Below are 16752 nucleotides of genomic sequence, written 5' to 3' on the forward strand. Positions count from 1 at the left end.
TCCCTTAGCCTGTTGGCAGGTTCTTTCTGTTGGCCACCATCGGGACTGCGCTCCGGGAAAGGAAACGAGTTGTCAGGCTCCGAAACCAGAGTCTTCCTCAGTAGGATGGCCCCATGCTACATATCAGTGATGTTTGCATCACTATCCGCTCTGTTGGTTGGGCACCACAATTAGCTGTGTCCTGTGCTGTCCTTTTAAATACTATTTTCTGTTCCTTCTTGAGATATCTCGCCTCAGACATGGCTTGTTGGTAGTCTTGAGATCACTCATGGAAGCAAGGCGTAGTTGGCTTTTTTCATCTTTCCCTTGCAAATCGGGCCTTTAAGGGCTTTATGACTTTTTTTCCTGCAGGCCAGTGTGTCTAAAATCCAAAGACGAACCCGTGGCTGAAGTAATCAACTGCATCATTTTTCTTCAGAAGCTGTGATGTCTGCAGAACTGAGGATAGGATGAGAACTTTCTGGGCATGCACAGTAGTATTCCCCTGACGTTTCCCCCCTCAGAATCTATCAAACCCTTTGTCTCAATGTCCCAGATTTATTGACTCTTGAGGTAAAAGTTTTCTTTGTTCTCGGTACCTGGGCCAGACCTCCTGAGTGAAAAAAATGTGCGTTTTTTTTTTTTTTTCCTTTTGCCAACACCTACTTTCTGAAAGTACTAGATTTTCTGAGGAGGTTGCCAAGGCTGGCATTCGTGCAAAGGTGTGGAGGTGGTTTGAAAAAGAATAATAATGGCTACCGTATTTCAGTATCTGCTAGGCAAGGGATACTTGGCTGGACACTTGACCATTTAATTTGTCACTAACCCTGTGTGTTACGTACTGTTTGACAGTTGAGGAGAGCTGACTGGCCCCAGGTCACGTGATTCATACGTCACAGGACAGAGATTGAACTTCTTCTGGCTGAAGAAGCTTCTGGAAGCTTCACAAGGGCTCAGACTGAGGTGGAGCAGGCTTCTCCGGGGTGTGTCCTAGGAATCTGCACCACTTGGCATGGTCCCGGGGGCGCTGGCAGGGAGACTTGTGTGCCCTGTGTATCATGACCGTTGCCGTTGAGTCTCCACAACTTCACCTCACTTCAGGGATGTGTTGGAGGCCGTGCCTTCGTGCTGGAGCTGGGAAGTATTGTGTTCAGTGTGTGGGTGAGGAGCCAGGGACTTGGGGATCTGTGACCTGGCTCATGCTCCTCAGGAACCTCTGTACCGAGAGGATGGGGCCTAATAACTGATTTACAGGTTAAGGATCCGTTTTGTCATTGGGCTGCTATTTCTGTACTGGTTAAATGAAGAAAATAATTTTTTAAATGTTTTATTTATTTTTAATAATTATTTAAAACAATTTTTTTTAACGTTTATTCATTTTTGAGACAGAGAGAGACAGAGCATGAATGGGGGAAGGTCAGAGAGAGGGAGACAGAATCTGAAACAGGCTCCAGGCTCTGAGCTGTCAGCACAGAGCCCGACGTGGGGCTCGAACTCATGGACTGTGAGATCATGATCTGAGCCAAAGTTGGATGTCCAACCGACTGAGCCACCCAGGCGCCCCAATGTTTTATTTATTTTTGAGAGAGAGAGAGAGAGAGAGGGAGGGGCAGAGAGAGAAGGGGACAGAGGGTCTGAAGCAGGCCCCACACTGACAGCAGTAGGCCCAGGTGGGGCTCGAACTCACAAACTGCAAAGTCATGACCCAAGCCAAAGTCAGAAGCTCAAATGACTGAGTCACCCAGGCACCCCGAAAATAACTTTTAACACACCCAGGAAACCCTGAGATTTAAAATAAGACTGTTTGCAAAAGAAAAAAATAGAGTGCTCACCCCAGGGCTCTGGCAAACAAAATGTAGTGTTCTCTGGAACTTACAAAATACACATCATGTATAGCTTACGTATCCATTAGCAAAAGGTCATGCAAAATTCAGGGAGATATCCCAAAATTCAGATCAAATCTGGTTTATTAACTGAAATGGCTAAGATGCGCACAGTATGATCTCTTTCCTTGTCCCTCCTACATGAGCTGGTGTTGAGCTGGTTACCTAGTGGCTGTCCAGCTAGTAGGGGACAGATATTGTTACATTGTTTACTCCCAACTCAGTGTCCTTTCCTCACTGAAATTTTTTAAAAATTGTTTTTGCTCAGATCCCACTAATGTTAACTATTTCCCCTTTCTTGTTACAAAGTATTCTAAGTGCTTTTCAAAAGTTTATTAGATGAGACTTTTTCTCAGGGCTTGGTAATTTTAAAGTCATTTCTCACTGTGCACTCAAGGCCTCATCATATATGACGTAACTCAGATGATTTCTTTATATTTTCACTAGTTGGAAAATATCGGGAGGGAGCCAATATTTAATGGAAATATTAAAAGTTTTGAACACCTGCTGTATTAAGGAAGACGTGCCAGTGTGCTATGCGATGTTACTCATTGTTTCTCTTCAGGATATGTTTTGAAATCTGTTTCTCTAATGATTTATATGCAGGATGACCTTTTCCCGCTGTTACAGGCAACATCTCAGCCTAAAGAAGCAGCGAGGCTTTATCTTGTATTGAGTTCACATCCAGAGATAGCAGGAGCCAAGCTGTTTAACATTCCAGTCTGAGGTTCTGAGTTTGCATGCGTTTCCTTCTGGAGAAGGCATCTGACACATGCAGTTGAGCTCACAGGCCATTTCGCAGCCGAAGAGGCCTCATTCCTTTGGACTCCAGAGTGACCTCTGTGGTCCTGCACACCGATGCCTTCTGGGGCCAGCTTCCGGGTGTGCGAGCTTCAGTCACACAGTTACGTGGGCTTCCCCCTCTCTCTTGAAATTCTCAATATTCTTTGAACAAGGACTCCCCTCCCCCTTCCTCCTCATTTTCATTTTGCACTGGGTTCTGCGAGTTACATAGCTAGTCTGACCCCTTTTAATTATAAAATTTTCCCCTCCACCCTTTCAGCCTGATGTCAAAGGGGTTTTACTGATTGATTCAACTTTTCTTAGGGTTACTGGTTAAAAAAATTTACTGAATACTAAAAGTATCGGATACTTGGGGAAATGCTGTATTGTGATATCCTGAGTGGTAAACACTACTCAGGTACGGGCGTATATTTTTGGGTATATAAACAAATCTCAGGGCGCCTGGGTGGCTCAGTCAGGTTAAGCATCTGGCTCTTGATTTTGACTCAGGTCATGATCTCACAGTTCGAAGGATCGAACTCTGTGCAGACAGTGTGAAACCTGCTTGGGGTTCTCTCACTCCCTCTTCTTTGCCCCTCCCCTGCTCATGTTCTTTCTCTCTCTCTCTCTCTCTCAAAATAAATGAATAAACTTACAAAAAAATCTCTGAGGCACTACTTTGCAGAAATTTGAGGTGTTCCTAAAATGCTGTGGCCTGCAGGCTTTCTCAGCATTATAATGGATTTTTTTTTTAACAGCTTTATTTACAGTTGAAAACTTAAACAGAAAATCTTGGGTTCTGAATCTGTGACACTTCCAAGGTCTCTTGCTCAAATGGGGCGGCAGCAGACAGGGAAGCAAACAGGGGGACAGTGCAGATTATCTTACTCAAGAGCGTCACCGAGAGCAAGGGAAGGCCTGAGCAGTTTCGTTCTGCACCTCATTTCCCTGCACTGTGAGGTCACCACGGGCAGCTTGGGCTTACTGTTAGGGCCTGTGGGAACATTCTCAATCTTTCGCACCACTAGCCTGCCAATGATGTTTCCAAACACCACCTGCTTCCCATCCAGCCAATCACAATTAGAGCAGGTGATGAAGACCTGGCAGCCATTTGTACTGGGACCGCTGTCTGCTGTGAAGGCAGGCCTGGAGCTGTGTCTAAGTTGAAAATTTCACCTGCAAATGGCCCCCGGTGAATACTGGCCACTCCAGGGTGCTCCGTCGGTTAAACATTGGACCCTTGATTGTGGCTCAGATCATGATCTCACGGTCGTGAGCCTCTGCGCTGGGTGTGGAGCCTGCTTAAGATCCTCTCCTTACCTCTCCCTCTGCCCTGCCCTCACTTGTGTGTGTGCATGCACACACGTGTGCTGTCTCCAAACAAACAACTGGTGACTCCAGTACCATCTCCATTAACAAAATCCCCACCCTGAATCATGAAATCCTTTATGATCCTGGGGAAGGTGCTCCCCTTGGTATCCCATCAGAGCCCCATCTTTTCTATAACCCAAAAGAAAGAGATTTGGAATGAGGATAGGTAATCATAGGCCTCTCCAATTTACCGCATACTTGAGCCAAGGGACTCTCCCGAAGTTTCCAGCGCAGAGCTGCCTAAAATTCTTGGCTGTCTTAGGCACAACGTCTGCAAAGCGCTCAATCTTCATGTGGCCAGCTTCCTGGCCGCCAGTGCTGACATCACAACATAATGGATCTTATAAGTAGGTCATGGTCTGTGGATGGGGATCAGCCCTCCCTAGGCCTGATTCCTGGCTCTCCTACCCACCAGCCTTATGTGTGTGGAATGTGGAGTCTCTGTAATTCAGAGAATGGAGATAACAATGGCACACATTGTCTGAGATTGCTAAGAGGTTTTGGTGAGCTGAGGTATGTAAGTTGTTTTTGTTTTGTTTTTTGTTTTTTTGCATAATTCCTAGGGTATAGTAAGTGCCCAATAAATGTTAGCTGAAATCACTTCATTTTGGGCCCTTTTTTGCCACTCAGATTCATGGCCAAGTATGACACCTTTCACTCCCAGTTTGATAGCTTTCAAAAATGTGTCCTAAAGTGAATGGGTCAGCATAAATCCTTTAGGAGAACTTTGAAAAAAGGCAAAAAGAAAAAAAAAGGGGTGTTTTGAGATGTTGTCCTTGCCTATGAAGGGCAGGGATTGCTAGGTTTCCTGTTAATTGATGAATCAAAGTGTAGCCAGAAATAATATTTGGAGTGTCAAGCTGAAAAGAAGAATGTAGTTAAGTGTGCAACATGCACATGTACACACACACACACACACACATACACCCTAGGATATTATAGGCCATATGGATACAAAAATGAAAAGGTCACAACTGCTCCTTTCCTCAAGGAGGTCTTAGAAGGTACTCTTTCATGATATTTGCTACACGGCCCCGCAGAGCTAGAGAAAAACGGAGGCATGGGCTCATGTGGTTTCTTCTCTGATGTTACAGTTCACGGGCCATGCACCCGCAGTGTCTGTGGGCTGGCATTGCAAAGAATGCTGGGAGAGGGGTCCAAATGGGAACAAGTGAGTGTTTGGCCTGGGCAACTGTAAGTGGGGGTGGGTTGGGAGCAGGGTGGTGAGGAGGCCGGTCTCATTTCAGATCAGGTGAAACCCTTTTCTCCTCACCCCCGAAACCAGCAGAGCACGTATTGTAATGCTGTTCCAGCTGCCAATTAAGCCGATACCTGGTTTCAAGTGTGAGATCGGCGTTTGTAATGCTGCGAAGCTTCAGTCACACTTGTGGCCCATTTTATGTCATAATTATTCAGTTTGACAACAGAAAGCCTGAAGAATCCTTCCTTTTATGAAGCAGATAACATAATGGCACTTTGGCTTTTCATGCGATTATTGCTTTCATAAAATGGATTGATTTTTATCATGGTGCATCGAAATCAGCGCATTTTTAAAGAGCATTTCTTAGCTAAGGTAAGGCTCATGTATTTGGTAATGATATAATCAACCAGCTGGTCATTTGCCCATTTCTTTTGGTTTAAAATGAGCGGTTTGAGGTTCAGGTGAAAACAATTAAAGGTAGGCGCCTTGTGAAGTCACAGGTGCATTTTATGTATTTCTTCCATTTTGATTTAATTGAAGGCCTTCATCTTTTCTTTAGACTTTAGGGTAATAAAAAGGAGGGGGAAGTGAAAAGAACTAGCTGTACCTTCAAAACAGTTGTGCAAAGGAGGTCACTTTTGTACATACACGGAGCACCAACAATGGGCCCAGCACCTCATGAAGCCACAGAATTAATGCCGCCCTCTCCCTGGTGTGCTTGGAGCCAGACTTGGACAAATGTGAGAAAATCCTGCATCTCTCTTTCTTTAAGTTTTTAATGTTTATGTATTTATTTTGAGAGAGAGAGACAGAGCACGTGAGCAGTGGAGGGACAGAGAGACACAGCATCCGAAGCAGGCTCCGGGCTCTGAGCTGCCAGCACAGAGCCTGACGCGGGGCTTGAACCCACGAACTGTGAGATCATGACCTGAGCCGCAGTTGGGTGCTGACTGACTGACTGAGTCACCCAGGTGCCCCAATCCTGCATCTTTCTAGAAGAAATCCTGGGTAGCATTTCTGAAATGGGTAGTAGGAAGAAGTGAAAAACATGCTGTGGTTGTGGTGTGTGTGGTTTTTTTTTTTTTTTTTGGTTTTGTTTTTGATGAAACATGTCATTTGTCAGGTTCCTCTGGTAACCAGGCTCAGCCCGAGTCTGTATCACACAGTCTTCACGTGGCCTTTGAGCAGATGTAGGGACGTTTTGGATTTTCAAGGTTCAGAATGTTGACTCTGGAGAGGGCCTTGTGAAGAACATCTTGTTCTTTGATCGGGTTGAGAAAACAGAGGCCCTGGATGGTTGGGGGCCTTCCCCAGGGCCACACAGCAAAAGGTGGCGGATTCAGTGTAAACAGAGCTTTTGTGTGCAGAGGCCTCTTTCCATGATGGCTCTGGGATCACAGATGCTCAACCTTGGGGCACTTGGGTGGCTTAGTTGGTTAAGCTTCGGCTCAGGTCATGATGTCACAGCTCATGAGTTGGAGCCCCGTGTGGGGCTCTGTGCTGGCAGCTCAGAGCCTGGAGCCTATTTCAGATTCGTGTCCTTCCCCCACCCCTCCCCTGCTCGTGCTCTGTCTCTCTGAAAGATAAACATTTAAGAAAATTTAAAAAACCCCACAAAGGCTCAACGTCTTCAGGGACAGAAATGCAGGTAGGCTCTCTTTCCAAATGAATAAACATAACTGAGACCTTCCTTCTTGTCCTACTTTTGATTGCTTATCAGGCTCTCAGGGAGGCCTAGGAGTGTGGTAGTCTGGAGACCGTCTCAGCTGTTGTGAGAACTGAGTGAACTGACAAGAGGTAAAGTTCTTAGCACAGCCCTCCCTCAGAGTAAGCGCTCAGTCACCGTGAGCCATTACTGTCCAGAGCTACAGGACACAGGGGAGCGGGCCTTATTACCACGTGGCCTTCGTCCCTCGGTGCCAGCAGCCTGGCTCGCCTGCCTCAGGGGGCTGCTTTCGTTTCGGGAGACCAAGTGTAGAAGCCCGTCTGCTAAATTTTTGTTGGATTGATTTCTGTCATCGCTCGATGAGCTTTCCAGACAGCCCTGTGAGCGTGTGCATGTTTTATGCATATAATAGATACTTGATACTGCTTAATTAAGTTTTGTGTTGCCTTCTGGAAAGCCAGTGGCTCAGCCAAGCCCAGCACCTGGGCATGGGAGGCGTACAGCCTCAGCTATGGGGGGAGCACCCGCTGGTATCTGGGAGGAGCTGCTCTCCTCTGCTATGTAGCAGCTAGACCTCCGCTCCCTTGGGTTTCCCCTGCTTGCCAACTCGCTAACCTTTCCTAGACGGGAACTTGTGTCAGGTGGATCCAGTTTTCACAGTGAGGAAAATCTATTGTCTTGAGGCTCATTGTCCAGCTTTCATAGAGGACGGAGCCGACCTCTCAGGGTTGATTAGAATCACGGTCCGATCGGAAGGCTGTGGTGTGGCGCACACGCAGAACCGGCCCGAGTTCACCTTCACGGCGTTGGGCAGTTTTCATCATCATGTGAATCGGACGATTTCAGATGTGCCAATTAGCCTGTGTCAGGAGCATGCTGAAATGGGAGGAGCGAGGAGTTTGGCCGTGCCATTGCTGATGAGTTTTTCCGAGCGCAGACATGGCCTTTCCGGGGACTTGGGGATACGAGGTAAAGCTTGCCGTACATTGGCTTTTTTTCTTCCGCTACCCTTTAAAGGAAAACAGGCAAACAGCAGTTGCCTTAGCTCTTACTTGGAATTTATTAGCGAAAAGCATGTTTTAGAATGTGCGCTGAGTCCCTCTTTGTGTGGTCAGCCCAAACTCCTGCACCGTCTGTCCCTGCGATACTGTGTCATCGTAACGCACATGAATCCTTATGGTGCGTGGCACACTTACTTATTCCAGATTATAAACTACTTGTGGATGAGCCTGACATGCCTTTCGGTACCTTACATGGGATCTCGCCTATGAAATACCCAGAAATGAAATGGAAGATGGAACTGTCTTATCATCATATAGATGCAAAAAATACAAATAGTGTTTCGAAGGATTTTCAGCCACCAAAGTTTGAAAACCAGAAATTATAATGGATCGGACATCCCCATTTCCTGAACACTTGAGTTAAGAAATATTTCTGTTCTTAGTGGTAACAGCACCTACTGTGTTCTAGGCACTTTATGAAATAGTGTGTCGTATAATCTTCACAACATCCTTGGAGCATAGAAGTTTTCATCCTCTAAAAATTTTTAGCAGTTGGGCACCTGGGTGGCTCAGTCGGTTTAGCATCCCATTTTGGCTCAGGTCATGATCTCATGGTTTGTGGGTTCAGGCCCCGCATCAGGCTCTGTGCTGACAGCTCGGAGCCTGGAGCCTGCTTCAAATTATGTGTCTCCTTCTCTCTCTGCCCCTCACCTGCTTGTGCTCTGTCTCTTTGTCTCTCTCTCTCTCTCTCTCAAAAATAAATACTAAAAAAACAATAAAAAAATAAAAATTTTTAGCAGTTGGCACAGAGAGGATAAGTAACTTGCCCAAAGATGCACAGCTAGGAATAGAAAGATCTGGAATTTGAAGCCATGTCTTTTCAAGTCCAGATTTCCCCCCCTATACTTCTGAATATGTATCCCAGCTATCCAAGATGTTGCTCTAATATAATTTGTTTAGGGGTCAAACCGGATAATCCAGGTTTCAGGGTGTAGTTTTTGATCTGAAGTATTTGGTGTGACTAAATAATCAAATTAAGTAACTGTCAAATCCCTTTTGTTCTAGGATTTACAGATTTAAATACAATTAGAATAGATTTTCCCAAATGTGTTTTTTTTTAGGCGCTGTGAAGAGTGTTTGTGACAGAACTAATTTTGGTGGGTAGGGCAATGAGAATTCAGGGAACATTCTAACAGGTAAACTGACACAGAATTTCAGGACGGGCTCAGAATGAAGTCTTCCTTTCTGCAGTGAATTGACTGACAACCCAGGGAAATGTCAAATTGCCTTTAACGTAACGTCCCCTGCTTGGGCTTTACATTAGCAGGTGTTTATTTCACCAAACACAGGCTTTGGGTTTCATTAAACCTGTCCCTTTCAAGTCTTCTTGAACTGCGGTCACCTGAGGTGTTCTTTAACACATCCCTGTCCCTTTACGACTTAGTATAAGTGCAAAGAGTGTGGAAATTCACTTAGGGAAGTAAATATTGAGGAAACCGTGCATTGGGAAACAGGCATACTTAGGACTTTTATGAATGGTCAGAATGCTAAAGTAGCCTTTTTTACCTTCCCACAAAAATTACAGTTAGCAATTCTACTTCCAGAGCTAACATCCTACTGAATGTTGAAAGAATGCATGCTTTCTCCTCAGATCAGGACCAGGGCAAGATGTCTGCTCTCACTACTTCTGTTGAACATTGTACTGGAGGTGCTGGCCTGGACAGTTGGGCACAGAAAAAAAAAAAAAAAGCCTCCAGATTGTAAAGCAATAAGAAGTAATATGTCTCTATTTGCAGATGACCTGATCTTATAGAGAGAAAATCCTAAACTCCACTAAAATCTCTAGTAAAAATCTATTGGTCCTAATATGAGTTCGTCAAAGCTATAGGATACAGAATTAAATAAATGTTATGCAAAATCAATTGGATATGTATTCATATATTCTGGCAATGAACCATCCGATAACAAAATTAACAAAACAATTCCGCTTACAATAGCATCAAAAATAATAAAGGTGGAATAAATTTACCAGAGAAGTACGAGACTTCTTCAGTGTAAATTACAAAATATCACTGGAAGAAATTAATGAAGTCCTAGATAGATGGAAAGACATCTTGGGGCGCCTGGCCTGGGTGGCTCAGGTGGGTTAAGCGTCTGACTCTTGGTTTTGGCTCAGGTCATGATCTCACGATTGGTGAGTTCAAGCCCCACATTGGGCTTGGAGCTGTTGGGATTCTCTCTTCCCCTCTCTCTGCCCTTCCCTCCCCATCCCTCTCTCCCAAAATAAATAAACCTTAAAAAAAAGTGTTAAAAAAAAAAAGGCATCCTGTATTAATGGATTGGGAGACTTAATAGGGTCAAGATAGCAAAGCCCCTAAGTATATCTACAGAGTCAACATAGTAGCTGTCAAAATCCCAGCTGCCCTTTTTGCAAACATTGACAAGCTGGTCTTAAAGTTCATATGGAAATGCAGAGGACCCCAAAACAGTCCTAAAAAAGGAACAGAGCTGGAGAAATCACACTTCTTTTTATTTTTTTTATATATTTTTTAATGTTTATTCATTCTTTGGGGAGAGAGAGACAGAGCATGAGTGGGGGAGGGGCAGAGAGAGAGGGAGACAGAATCCGAAGCAGGCTCCAGGCTCCAGGCTCTGAGCTATCAGCACAGAGCCCGATGCGGGGCTCGAACTGTGAGATCGTGACCTGAGCCAAAGACGGACGCTCACCTGACTGAGTCACCCAGGTGCCCGAGAGAAATCACACTTCTTGACTTCAAAACTTATTACAAGTCTACAGTAATCCAGACAGTGTGGTGCTGGCATAAAAGCAGACATATATAGATCAGTGAACTAGAATTGAGAGTCTAGAAAGAAACCCTTACATTTATGGTCTACTGACTTTTGACACGGATACTAAGACAGTGTAATGGGGGAAAGAATCGTCTTTTTAATAAATGATGCTGGGACAACTGGATATCCAACATAATGAATTTGGGCTGTTAGCTCATATGTGTCACATACAAAAATTAACTGAAGGTGGATCCATGACCTCTATACCAGAACTAAAACTATAAAACACTTAAAAGATAGGTGTAAATCTTCATTATGTGGAGTAAGAAGTGTTTCCTAGATAGGACACCAAAAGCAGAAGCAACAACAACAAAAATGGGTAAATTAATACTTCATCAAAACCAATAAGTTTCGTGCTTCAAAGGATACCATCAAGACAATGAAAAGACCATCCATAGAAGAGGAAATTTTTTTTTTTTTTTTTTTTGTAGAGCTGATCAGGAACTAATCTCAAATATGTTTTAAAACACCACTCAGCAATTAAAATATAATCCAACTGAACATAGACAAGGACTCCAAATACACATTTCTCCAAAGAAGATAAACACGTGCCAGATAGGCACTCGAAAAGATGCTCATTTGTTGGCCAACGTGGAAATGCGTATCAGAGCCACAGTGAGCTGTCACTTCGTGCCTGCTGGGACGGCTGTAATGCAAAGATGGGTCATCAGTGCTGGTGAAAGTGTGGAGAATTGGAGCCCTCACACACTACTGGTTGGCAATGAAAAATGGTGCAGCTGCTTTGGGAAATAGGCTGGCAGTTCCTTAAAAGGTTGAAATGCAGTTACCATATGAGCGGGCAATTGTCCTCCTAGGTGTATACCCAGGAGAACTGCCAGTGTGTGTCCACACCTTGCACGTGGCTATTCAGGGCAGCCTTATTCATGTTAGCCAAAAAGAGGAAAAGACCGAAACGTTCATCAACTGATGAGTGTATAAACAGAACGTAGGCTATCCAAACAGTGGTGTAATATGTAGCCATAAGAAGGAATGGAGTACTGATACGTGCCACAGTATGGTTGAACCTTGAAAACATTAGGATAAATTACCAAAAGCCAGGTAGTGTGTTATTGCCTTCCTGTCAGATTTCCACAACAGACACATCTGTGGAGACAGAAAGCAGATTAGTGGTTGCCTCGGGCAAGGGGGGGAAGGGCTTGAGGGGAAGTGGAAAGTGGCTGCTAAAAGGGTGCTGGGTTGTTTTGGGGGGTGGGGATGATGAAAATGTCCTAAAATTGATTATGGCGATTGTTGCACAGTTCTATGAATATACTAAAACCACCAAATGTACTTTATTATTTTTTATAGTTTATTGGGGGGGGGGGAGAGAGAGAGAGAGAGAGAGAAAGAGAAAGAGAAAGAGAAAGAAAAAAAGAAAGAGAAAATTCTAAGCAGGCTCCATGCAGGGCTCGATCTCATGAACTGTGAGATCATGACCTGAGCCAAAATCAAGAGTTAGATGCTTAACCGACTGAGCCATCCAGGCACCCCGAGTTGTACACTTTAAACCAGTGAATTGTGAATTATATCTCCATGAAGCTTTTATGAAGAAAATGAAATCTGTTTATCTCTCTATCCATCTACTAGTATTTACTATAGTAATTGGCAGTTGGAAACAACTCAGTTAATAATATTTATAAAATATAGCACATCAGTAGAATGTGACACTCCGTAGTCTTTGACTCATGATGCAGGATATTATCTTAGGGCATGGATAAATGATAAACCATTTATTGTGAAAAATAAGTTATCAAATGACATCCCAACTTGGTGGAGGAACATTTGTAATTATATGCATAGGCAGAGGGCTGGAAGTATGTACATCAATTATAGTGAGAGTCGTCACCTCTTGGGCGTTGAAATGACCGGTAACTTTAATTTTCTCCTTTTTGCCTTCCTGTATTTCCTAGACTTTTGTAATGCTGGTCATTTCTGATTAGTGATCAGAAAAAGAAGTTTTATGTACAGTTTACAATGGACTGGTTTAATACTTTAATAAAATAATAAGGAACTAAGAAGATAACCTGACCTTCACCTACTTTATTTCACAATTGTGACTATTCTCAGAATGATGACGTTCTTCTTTGCTTTGACACACACACATGTATACGTAATATAAAATAGCGAACTTTCACTGAGAGCTTAAAAATATGTATGTTAAGACATTGTAAGCTGTTACTAAAAGTTATATGTATCTTACCATGTCATAGTAATTGCTCAATTAATAGTAGCTGCATGCTTTAGAATGTTCTGAAAGATTTTATTCACTTCTAAAAATTGGGCCATAATACTTCTGTTTCCCTTGCCTCGCCCTCCCCCCACCCCTGCCTCCTGTAGCAAGTTGCTCTCATGAGTAAACAGCGAGGAAATGGAGCCTCTTGGGGCAGGGAAGAAACCTCAGATGTTTCTCTCCTGATACAGGCACCTGCCACTTAGCATCTCTTGTGCAGCTAGTGTTCTGTGCGTGGCTTCAGGCGATACCTAGAGCGGTGATTCTCAGGAGATGTCCACTCTCCGGTGATGTCTGTATCCAGTGGCTCCTTCAGGGATATTTTGGGAGACTGTTTTGGGGCACTGGGTGGTTTTTCCCTCTGCTTTGGGAGGAAGAGACTTCTAAGCCTTTGTATCTGTAGAATTTTACCTGAGTTAGCCTCGAACTCACGGTTTTCTTGCCTTCAGCTTTTCCCCTCAGACTCTAGCTTCTAAATCCTATGAGTGCAAGTAAATGGCGTCAAGTAAAACTGGTTAAAAGCAGGGAAGAAGCAAGCCCTGGAATGTGCTGGTGTGCCTGCTGTCCCCAGGACATGCTTTGGCGCTCTCAGTATTGGTGTCTCTGTTGTGTGCTGTTAAGAGACAGGTAAAAGGAGAGCTTCCTATTGGCTAAGAGCACCTCTCCTCTAATGTGCCTCTTAAATTAACAAATTGTGAAAAATGCACAGTTGTGAGCCCCCCGAGGTATTCATAAACAGCTCTGTGATCGCCTGGGGCTAGAGGCTCCAACAGTTTTTCAGATAAACTGTGCCAACGTGGAGGTTTGTCTGCTCTGAAAAGAAAAGCATCACCGCCCGAGGAAGTAGCGAGATATGGCATGAGTGTAAGTGTGATACTAAGCTCCCCGAATCACATCATGTTGTTCTACAAGCTCTGTGTTTGGAGGAAAATGCTTTCTGAGCCTTGGAGAAAGGTAAGGCTTGCGATTCCAGATGTGAAGGATATTTTCCTTAAAGCTACATGATTTACATCCCAGGGAGCTGCCGGAGATGCACCTGTACCGCCCTGGAGAGGGTTTCACTCCACAGGACCTGGAAGACGCAGGCACGTCGGGTTAGACAAGGGGCTTGTTGTCCAGGTTCTGGGTGACTCCCTGCACCAGCTCCTGAGATAAGGACTGTGTGTGGTCTCGAGTGAGTTGAAGGGTTTGGGTGGACGGGAGGCTGTTGCAGTGCGTTGTGGGTGTGTATTTCATGCCGTTGCAAGCCCAGGATGTGTGCTAGACCACTGCTCTTGGGACAGGCTCCTTCGGATGTCACGCGCTACGGAGACATCCCGGCCTTGCTCCCCGTGGGGGGTGTGGCCAGAGGTGCCTCCCTCAGGCCTCTTGAGAAATGCTGGGCATGGGAGGGGGTGTGGGACCGGCCACCACCGAGATGCCCGCCTGCAGCAGGCAGGCCCGAGTGGGAACGTGACCTAGTTATGTGCCTCTCGGCACGTTGGCACAATATAACCAGCCCTTCCTTCCTCCTCTCCTCACAGCAAGAATAATTCTGCTGAGCCTCTTGGAGGCCGGAGGGCCAGTTTTAGTAACGTGCCCTTTCCTGGCTGGCTCTTGTCCAGTTATTTCGGGTGAGTGTTAATGTCCGTGAGTTTGAAAATTTTATTTATAAAGAAACGGTCTCTCTTGACCCTGGTGTCCTTGTCAACTGTTATCGGTCTGAAGCCCCTTCCTTCTTGGGGAAGAGGCTGAGAACAAAGTGGTCACAAAATCTGTGGCTTTGAACTGTCACCTATGGTCTTCTGATTTGTTTTTTGTTTTTTGGTTTTTTTTTGGTGACTTCCATATGGATTTCAACCAAGGGAGTGGGGGTGAATTCAGTGTAAGTACCTTTAGTAGATCTCCCAGAGCCCCAGTGAAAAGGTCACTTTCCCTATAGGTCATTTTTGTGCTGGCCATGGGATGCCCTCCCCCCACCCCCCTTCCTGGCCCCTGCTGTGCAGGGTGACTAACTTTGGGAGGTGGCTGGTGGTCCTGGATGGAATTTCCTTTTGAGTCATGAGTGTGACCAATCCACTGCTCTGGCTGCTCTGAAGGAATGAATTTGTAATGTTTATCCTATACTTAACCTTTTGTAAAGCACTTGTTCTGTGTGGTCTGTTCATTTTCAAAGCTGATGCAGAATTTTTGTCGTCCTTTTGCTGGCGATTTGCACCAAGGGGCTGACACACTATAAAGTGGTTCAGTCTCTGATTTATTTACTCCCTAGTGGAAGAAATTCCACTGATAGGTGGAATGCTAGAACTAGAAGGATTTGGATATATACAGATTATCCTCATGTTTTACAGAGACAAAAAAACCAACCAACCAAACAAAAAAACCTAGCAGAGAAGGGTTAAGCATGTTGCTCAGCCCCATATAACTAGTTAGGGACACATTGGGACCCAAGAGGCAAGAGCAAAATCCATATAAGAGAGCAAAGCCAGGTCACAGAATGGCCTCTGGGGGCGTTTCTGAAACTTTCCTTCTCTCAGTTCTTTTATGCTGGTGTTACGGGAGCCGAGAGCTGGAGCATCGAGTCTGATGTGAAAATGACACATTAGGACCCAGAAGCCCAGAGGGTTGGAGGGACTTGCCCAAGGCCACACACTTAATGAGTTGCTGATCTTGGTCAAAGATACAGGTCCATTTATCCCCACAAGGGTATCCTTCTGGCCCACCACATTCAGATCCTTCTCCATTCCGATCCTTCTGACCCACTATGTCAGGTCCATTGTGCATGAAATACGGAATGCTGTCTGTACTTTATCTTGACTTTGTGAGTCACATTGATGGCATTCAGTTTGGGGTCACTAATGTACTCAAAGTGTGCCACTGAATGGGGGTATTTGGGGTTCAAGTTCAGTTTTGGCCAGCTCTAGAGCTGATGTGTCGAGCTCCCACTCTCTTCTGCTAAGAGAGAGGAGACCTTTTTCTCTGGTCGTGGTATATGTAGGAATATAAGGGTTTCAGATTTCTACCTGGATTCATGTTGTTCTCCATACAAAGTTGAATACTTTAAATCCTGTTGGGGTGCCGGGGACAAGTTGCAGTGTGCTTTCTTTGGATTACGTGGGAATCACTGTGTAAAGGAGCTTTCCAGAGTACTGTCTTTGGAAATTCCCAAAGCTGTCTTATGGTTGGTATTCCATATAATATGAAGGCAACTTCACCCCAGCTGGGATCGCCGGTTGCTTTTTACATTCTTAAATCTTTTGCCAATTTTCCAGATGCTTTTGGAAATTCATGCTGACCGTTTTTTTTTTTTTTTCTTTTCATTCCATTTTGAGTACTGAATATTTTCCTGTCACTACTTAAACTGGCATGAATAAAATATTCCTTTTCAGGATGTTGATTTTCAATTTTTTTTTTTGAAGAAAAACAAAACAACCCAGTTGGTTAAATTTATAAGGCCTGTTAAAACGTCCTTACAATGCCAGTGGGGAAATTTGGGAAGAGGACTTGTCTTTCTATAGGTCACATAGTGTTGAGTACAGTGTTTCCTGGTAGTAAGGTACATGAAGGGACCAGGAGAAAATAGATAAACTTGAGTGAGTGGAATTGAATCATTGAGGACTCAGAATACAGTTTTCCCCTCAGAACCATCAGAATACCTGTATGAAATTTATGGGATAGTTACTGTCATTAACAATATAAGTGAAAATGAGGAATGATTAAAAATAATATAAACAGTAAGTATAAAATATCCTGTCCTTCTCTTTCTTCATTTGATCAATTGTTAATTTAGCTCTTACTAAGTGTAAGAC

At 44.3% G+C, this 16752-nt stretch overlaps 1 protein-coding gene and 1 long non-coding RNA gene across 6 annotated transcripts in view; both read left to right on the forward strand.

Annotated features, from left to right (window-relative positions):
• Nucleotides 1-16752, forward strand: part of CAMK1D (calcium/calmodulin dependent protein kinase ID) — a 503116-nt gene that overhangs the window by 88816 nt on the left and 397548 nt on the right. The window lies entirely within an intron of this gene.
• Nucleotides 6795-12088, forward strand: LOC128316283 (uncharacterized). The gene is made up of 2 exons (XR_008299913.1): nucleotides 6795-8435; nucleotides 10629-12088. It is a non-coding gene; the product is annotated as an uncharacterized LOC128316283 (long non-coding RNA).

The sequence above is a fragment of the Acinonyx jubatus genome, chromosome B4 (assembly GCF_027475565.1).
Source record: "Acinonyx jubatus isolate Ajub_Pintada_27869175 chromosome B4, VMU_Ajub_asm_v1.0, whole genome shotgun sequence".
Classification (NCBI taxonomy): Eukaryota; Metazoa; Chordata; class Mammalia; order Carnivora; family Felidae; genus Acinonyx; species Acinonyx jubatus.